This window comes from Enhydra lutris, unplaced genomic scaffold (genome assembly GCF_002288905.1).
Source record: "Enhydra lutris kenyoni isolate GAN:26980312 unplaced genomic scaffold, ASM228890v2 scaffoldscaffold21, whole genome shotgun sequence".
Lineage (NCBI taxonomy): Eukaryota > Metazoa > Chordata > Mammalia > Carnivora > Mustelidae > Enhydra > Enhydra lutris.
In genome coordinates, this window is record NW_019154105.1 from 55334618 (window position 1) to 55343335 (window position 8718).

At 40.4% G+C, this 8718-nt stretch overlaps 1 pseudogene; it reads left to right on the forward strand.

Annotated features, from left to right (window-relative positions):
* Positions 1 to 8165, forward strand: part of LOC111148873 — a 74882-nt pseudogene extending 66717 nt beyond the window's left edge.
* The last annotated feature ends 553 nt before the right edge of the window (positions 8166 to 8718 follow it).

An 8718-nucleotide genomic window follows, 5' to 3' on the forward strand; every position in this document is an offset into this window, starting at 1 on the left:
CAGAAAATTCCATCCCAAAGCAATAGAACACACATTCTTCCCTAGTGCACATGGAACATTCTCCAGAATAGAATTCCAGGAATTCAGTAAAGTGTCAGGACACAGAATCAATGCACAGAAGTCAGTTGCATTTCTATACACCAACAGCAAGACAGAAGAAAGAGAAATTAAGGAGTCAATCCCATTTACAATTGCACCCAAAACTGTAAGATACCTAGGAATAAACCTAACCAAAGAGGTAAAGAATCTGTACTCAGAAAACTATAAAGTACTCATGAAAGAAATTGAGGAAGACACAAAGAAATAGAAAAATGTTCCATGCTCATGGACTGGAAGAACAAATATTGTGAAAAAGTCTATGCCACCTAAAGCAATGTATACCTTTAATGCAATCCCCTTCAAAATACCATCAACTTTTTTCAAAGGAATGGAACAAATAATCCTAAAATTTATATGGAACCAGAGAAGACCCCGAATAGCCAGAAGAATGTTGAAAAAGAAAGCCAAACTAGGTGGCATCACAATTTGAGACTTCAAGCTCTATTACAAAGCTGTCATCATCAAGACAGTATGGTACTGGCACAAAAACAGAAACATAGATCAATGGAACAGAATAGAGAGCCCAGAAATGGACTCTCCACTCTGGTCAGCTAATCTTCGACAAAGCAGGAATGAATGTCCAATGGATAAAAGACAGTCTCTTTAAAAATGATGTAGGGAATATTGGACTGCCACATGCAAAAGAATAAAACTGGACCATTTTCTTACAGCACACACAAAAATAGAATGGATGAAAGACCTCAGGGTGAGACAGGAATCCACCAAAATTCTTGGGGAGAACACAGGCAGCAACCTCTTCAACCTGAGCCACAGCAACTTCTTCCTAGAAACATCACCAGAGGCAAGGGAAGCAAGGGCAGAAATGAACTACTGGGACTTCACCAAGTTCAAAACTTTTGCACAGCAAAGGAAACAGTCCACAAAACAAAAAGACAACTGACAGAATGGGAGAAGACTGGGAGAGAAGTGGTTGGAACTAGAGGGTATTATGCTAAGCAAAATAAGTCAATTAGAAAAAGACAATTATCAAATGATCTCTCTGATATGAGGAATTTGAGAGGGAGGGCCAGGAGTCATGGGGGGAGGGAGGGAAAAAATGAAACAAGATGGGATTGAGAGGGAGACAAATCATAAGAGACTCTTAATCTCGTGAAACAAACAGAGGGTTGCTGGGCAGAAGGGGTGGGTAGGGATAGGGTGGCTGGGTCATGGACATTGGGGAGGGTATGTGCTACGGTGAGTGCTATGAAATGTGTAAGCCTGATGATTCACAGACCTGTACCCCTGGGGCAAATAATACATTATATGTTAATATAAAAAAATTTCTTAATAAAAAAATTAAAAAAAAAGAAAAATTTTATTTTTATAGATTGTAAATATTAAAATGATGAAGAATTTAATTTAAAAAATTGAAGGACTCACTAACTCAGTGCTGCCAGGACTCTCTTAGTCTCTTTTCTCTCCACTTATCTCAGTTTTTTTACCTCATTCTCTCCCACAACTGGATTTTTACCGAGTGACCAAGGAACATGGTCATTGGCATCTCTATGCCTACAAAGAGCAGTTGAGCAAGACAAGTAAGGAAGGATAGACTAATTTTCCTAGCATCCAAATACTGATCCCTAGAAAGAACCTAATTAGGCCTACCTAGCTCCAGTATCAACCCCTTCGATGGAAAACTATCATCAGTCAGATCTGAGTCAAGGGGGAAGGTCTGTTACAGAAAGTAAGGAGGTAGGCAAGCTCACAGGAAAAGCTAAAAAACAATAGCTCCAAAGCCCATTAAAAATAATAATCGGGGGGTGTCTGGGTGGCTCAGTTGGTTATACGACTACCTTCATACGACTTTATACGACTTAATCCCAGGACTCCTTGCTCAGTGGGAACCCTGCTTTTCCCTCCCCACTCTCCCTGCTTATATTCCCTCTCTTGCTATCTCTGGCAAATAAATAAATGAAATCTTTGAAATAATAACAATAACAATAACAACAATAATAATAATAATAATTGGTAATACCAATAAATGGTAATACATAAATTACATAATTAAAGGTCATACAAGGAGGCTCACAAATGAACATATGCTTTGATTAGCTTTCAAAAGTGAAATTATTATCAACCTTTTTCAAAATCCTGAGATTCCTCTTCAAAAATCCTTATTTCCAGGTTTTCTTGAAAATGCAAAAGATCTGACCACATCCCCCAAATGTTAACAAGTATAGTAATCTAAGTATGCCCCTTTTCATTGGGACATGCCCTTTCCCATTCACGATGGCCTATTTCATTCATTTCTGTCACTCACTTGGCCCTAAGTACTTCAGAGTATAACCCTGACTGGTACCACCCTTCAAATTTATGGGCATTATTTCTTTCCATCTTCTCAGTAATGCTTTGCCATTGTATTATACTCCCAAGGAAGCCGAATTCAGTTTTCATGACATGCCCAAGATCACATGGCTAATAAGTTGAAGAGTTGAGACTTCTCAGGCACATCTCAAATTTAGGGCTTTACTCCCTGATATGAGGGAGAGGAGATGCAACATGGGGGGTTAACGGGGTAGGAAAAGAGTAAATGAAACAAGAAGGGATTGGGAGGGAGACAAACCATAAGTGACTCTTAATCTCACAAAACAAACTGAGGGTTGCTGGGGGGAGGGGGGGTTGGGAGGGGGAGGTAGGGTTATGGACATTGGGGAGGGTATGTGCTATGGTGAGTGCTATGAAGTGTGTAAACCAGGCGTTTCACAAACCTGTACCCCTGGGGATAAAAATATATGTTTATAAAAAATAAAATTAAAAAAAAAATTTAGGGTTTTAAAGGAGCAGCTTTCAATCTTTTTTTTAAGCTGTGAAACACTTCCAATCAAATGAAATCCTGAGTGGATCACTCATATGTCAACTAATGGAAGTGGAGCTCTACAGATGAAGTAAGAGTGTAGGGTTGAGAACTCAGATTGGAGTCCCACAGACTGGAAGCTCTTCCACTTCACTTTCTGATTCTGTCACCACCCCTACTCCCACCTCACCCTGCACTGGCTTCTAAGGCATTTTCACTGAGCACAGTGAGACACTTTCTTGTCATAACATAATTAAAGTAAGAGGTATAAGGTAGTCCCTGGTACTCTGGGAAATCAATCCTTCAAAGAGATGAAGAGAAATACATTTACAATACACTATAAAACATAATATAAATGTAATACATAATGGGGGGCTTGCATGGCTCAGTCATTAAGTGTCTGCCTTCAACTCATGTCATGATCCCAGGATCCTGGGATCAAACCCCGCATCAGACTTCCTGCTCAGCAGAGAGCCTGCTTCTCCCTCTCCCTCTCCCTCTGCCTGCTGCTCTGCCTATTTGTGCTCTCTCTCCATCTCTCAAATAAATAAAGTCTTTTTAAAAAATTATAGAAGATGTGATTGTACTATATATTTTAATATTCATAATATGTAATCTCAAAGAATGTCTACAATGTAAAATAACATACCTGCTTGGCCATATAGATAGCAGTCTAGGAAAAGAGCCTCCAAAATTTTGGTAACCAAGTAACTCAGATGAAAGGGGGTATATCAGTCAGGCTTCATTCGGGAAAAGAAAAACCACCCTATTACTCCATTATGAAGCAGTTAATATAGGAATTAGGATTTTCTACAGTCATTGGAAGAGCTAAGGGAACAGAGATAAGGGGAAGGTGCCTGTGAAATCAAAGCCAGCTTGGTCAGCATCTTGCGCTCAGCTTGAAACATCAAAGAGTTTAGGGCACAAAACTCCAAAGGAAGCAACTTTGAGTTTGCAATGGCCTCCAGAGAACACTGGCTTCTCCCACTCTTCTCCTTTGCAAATCTTATGTAAATTCTTCTTATTAGCAAATTCAAGACTGGAACAATATGGAGATGGGGACAGGGATAACTATACTTCCTGATTTCTCTTCTGTAATGTGGAGAAAACCTTAGAGAGGGGCCATAGGGATGCAAAGTTGACAACAAAGAATTCAAATAGGGGCACTTTAGGAACAAGTAAATTTGGGCAAAGAAAATAATATATTCCTCATCTAGATGGTTATTGACTGAGGTGTGTCTCTTCAAACACATCTGGGGCTTCTGCCCTCAGTCTGTGCAGTACCTCCTGGTTTGTCTCTTGTTGAGATGGAGAACTGATGGTTAAGGAGGGAATTTGACCAAGAATTGTCAGATTCAGGACAAGTAGATGTGTATCGAGGCAGAGAATGTAAATAATACATAAACAAAATGGACATTTAAATACCAGAAGACAGATAGATATTAGTAGGACTTGGTAGGATGGAACTTTGGCAAGTATGTACTAATGGAAGCACAAAGTCTTCCCAAAAGAAAAAAAGAAAAAACAGATGTATTATAATGAAGGTTGGAGTCACATACCATAGCAGAAGCTTCTATTTACCTACTCTCACAAGTCTATTCTCTAAAAGAACAAAATAAAACAAAAACCCCACACACAATTTTTTTAGCCAGGCACACAGCCTCTCAGAATAAAAGTCTACATTGCCCATGCCTTGGTAGCCCTGTGACTAAATGTCTGCCAATGATTATAGCAGACGCATTACACAGAACTCTGAAAAATAATGCAGTCTTTCCCACTTCTTTCTTCCTACTGCCTGAAATGGGGATGTGATGGTAGGAGCTCCAACAGCCATTGTATACCATGTAATCTTGGGAATGGAAGCCATAGGGTCAGGATGGCGGAGGAAATAAGTAGGAAAAAACTGTACAAGCTACCTGCAAACTTCTTTAACATGAGAGAGAAATAAGTCTCTATCTTACTGAAGCCACTGTTGAGAGATGGGTCCTTGTTATAAACAGCCAAATGCAATTCCTAATTGATAGATGATTGAAGATATCAGAGGATACTTACTTGGAGTGCAGACATAAGACAGGGGCTGAAAATGCAAACACCTTCAGGGGCTAGGTAGTTAACAGGAATAAATAAGTGACATAAGAAAAGGAAAGGCAGGGCGCCTGGGTGGCTCAGTGGGTTAAAGCCTCTGCCTTCAGCTCAGGTCATGATCCCAGGATCCTGGGAGAGAGCCCTACCTTGGGCTCTCTGCTTAGCGGGGAGCCTGCTTCCCTTTCTCTCTCTCTGCCTGCCTCTCTGCCTACTTGTGATCTCTGTCTGTAAAATAAATAAATAAAATCTGTAAAATAAAAAAAAAAAGGAAAGGCATTGGGAGGACCAAGTCATGATCAGAAAACAAACAATGCTAACTGACCTAACACAGAAAATTGGAGATCAATTATTAAATATCAACTATCTCTATTAAATATCAATTATTAAATATAAACTATCTCTATTAAATATCAATTATTAAATATAATACTCTCATTTTCAAAAAACTGGTTTTTCTAGGTCACAAAAGCAATCATGTCACCTCCCTGCTCATCTCCATTGTCTGAGGATAAAATTCAAACTTTGTAACCATGGTCTGCAAGGCCAGAAACCTCTCTCTAGTCCTGTCTCTGTCTTCTTTCTCTATCCTCCCTGCACTGCACCACTCTACATCTGCAGATGTAGAGGCTCACCCTGATCAATCTGGAATGTGCTGCCTATCTCCTTCTCTCCACGTTGCCTTTCTAGTATAAATCCCTCGATCATTACTTTCCCAGAGGAATCCCAGATCACAGACTTTGGTGTGAAATCTTCTCTGAATACTGTGAATGTTCAAAGAATGGGAATGTTGCTTTCAGGTTCAGGAATTAGAAAAATAGTAGTTGTAGAGGTGACATTTTAATTGGGGATTAAGTGATGAGCAAACTTTTGCAAGGCTAAGGTACAGGAAGGAAAAAGTATATAACAGAAACATGAGCAAAGATCCGGAGATGAGAAACATGCTGTTAGTTTAGGGAACAGCAAGTGATATAGCTTGGTCATAACACTGGCTACACACATAAGGCAACCTTGCTAGGGAGAGCTCAAAATCACTATCAAATTATGTGCAGTTAGAACATTTAATAAGAATCTTCTACATGTAGAGCCTTATGCTAGCTCACTAATTGTAAAGTCAGATTCCTTAAGGAATTCAAGTCTACTAGGAGAAACAGACATGCAATAGGTCATCTCAATATGTTTTGGATAAATATTATGATACAGATATACATGGTGTGCGCTAGGAGCTCATGACAGGGATTATGCTCTTATTTATTAAATGTCTAATACACTATGCACTTTATACACATTATTTTACTTAAGATTCATAGCAGCCCTTGACGGTGGGTATTTTTATCTCCAAATTAAATGATGAGAACACTGTGATTCAGAGAATTTAGGCAACACTGTCCAAGGTCACACATAAATTAGTAGCATTCTTTCCACTACATCATGCTAAAAGGAGTTTACTTAACTTGGTGGACAATGAGGTGTCATTGAAGGGTTCTGAGCAGAGAAATGAAATATTCAGAACAATGTCTTTAGAGGATTAATATGGTAGTGATTTAAAAAGAGAAAGGACAACAGAGAGACCAATTAGAAAGCTATGGAAAGTCCAGGATTGAAATGATGATCTTCAGAACTGGCTGCTTAAAAACAAACAAACAAAAGGCTATAATTATGCTTATGTGCAGCAGTCATGAGCGCTGTTCACCATGTATGTTCACCAAATATTCTGTTTCTCTCCCTTCTGGGCATTTGATAAGCTTTCTCTTCTTTGTCCCCTTTGAGTTAAGTGCAGTCACATGACATGCTTTGGCCAATGAAATATGAGTAGAAATTACAGGTTTCACCACACTATCTGTTCTTCCTTACGTAACACCAATGACAAATGATCCAGAGAGCACTGGCCAATTAGCCTGGAACCTGGAGTAATAATGATGTGGAACAGAGCCCCCTCTGGTTTACCAGGGACAAGAAGCGTTAGTGAGAAATAAAATTGGTTTATTTTAAGCCCCTGGACTTGGGGCTTGTTTGTTACTGCAGCATAACTCAGCTGACTCTAATTGATACCACATCTCTTCCTGAGACTTACTCGTTTCCAGCCCTGCTTCTCAAACTTTAATATACATATAATATCTGGAGATATTGTTAAAATGTAGATTCTTGTTCAGTAGATCTGGAGTGAGGCCCAAGATACCACATTTCTAAAACAATCTCCCAATCCCAGGTGATGTGGATGCTGCTGGTTCACACTTCTGGGACTGCAAGAATCGAAAACTTCAACGCACGAGAACATAGCAAATAGCTACATATGGCCTTCCCGCACTACCCAGGAAGGAGTCCATATGGTGTTGTTTTGTATTCCCATTGTAACTCAAAGGAAATTTTCACAATATTCAGAGCCCTTGATGTCCTGCAAATGAAGGAAGAGTATGGTCCTCAAATTCCTTGCAGCAGTAACCCACTTAGGTGGCACCAACCTTGACTTCCAAATGGAACAGTACATCTGCAAAAGGAAAAGGGATGGTATCTACATCATAAATCTAAAAAGAACCTTGGAGAAGCTTCTTCTGGCAGCTCATGCCTTTGTTGCCATTGCAAACCCAGCTGATGTCAATGTCATACCATCTGGGAATACTGGCCAGCGAGCTGTACTGAAGTTTGCTGCTGCTACTGGAGCCATTCCTATTGCTGGCCTCTTCACTCTTAGAAACTTCACTAACCAGATCCAGGCAGCCTTCTGAGAGCTGAGACTTCTGGTGGTTACTGATACGAGGGCTGACCACCAGCTTCTCATGGAGACAGGTTAACCTGCCTACCACTGCTCTGTGTTAACGAGGACTCTCCTCTGAGCTCTGTGGACATCACCATCTCTTGCAACAACAAAGGAGCTCACTCGGTGGGTCTGATATGGTGGATGTTGGCCTAGGAAGTTCTGCACATGTGTGGCACCATTTCCAAGGGAGACCCATGGGAGGTCAAGCCTGATTTCTATTTCCACAGAGATCCTTAGGAGATCAAAAAGGAAGAGCAAGCTGCTGGTGACTAGGCCCTGACCAAGGAGGAATTTCAGGGTGAGTGGACTGCTCCAGCTCCAGCTCCTGAGTTCACTGCTACTCTACCTGAAGTCACAGACTGGACTGAAGGCATGCTGGTACCTTCCCTGCTGAAGACTGGAGTATGCCGTCACTGCTCAGGCCACTGAATGGGTAGGAACAACTACTGAGTGGTCTTAAGCTGCTCTTCCACAAAAACAAACAAAATGGAAAAGCATTCTTAAAAAAAAAAAAAAAAGGCTACAAAGCTACATTTAAATTAACTATAATTAAATATTCAGTCTCACAATCATACTGGCCACCTTTCAAGTGCTGAAAAGCTCCATGAGGCCAGTGGGCTACTGTATTTAATGGCAGAGAGTTGTTTAAACATTTACATCATCACAAAAAGTTTTATCAGATGGTGCTATTGTACAGCAGTATCTAGAAACTTAGTGACGGTTAGCCCCGGCATCATGGGGATGGACATGGCCAAGATAAAGGCGAGCGGAGCTGCTGGTATCAAACAGCAATGCGATGGAAAGAAGGGTGGTTTGAAGGACATAAAGCTGAGACAGAAACAAAATGCGACATTCAATCTGAGTACAGGATAAATTCCTGCCCTGCCTAATCTTATTTTAGTTCCCCTGTGGATCATTTTAAGAGATTCCATTTCAGGGAAGGCAGTTCCAGGGAGCCTCTTCTCTCCTTGCCCTGATCTTG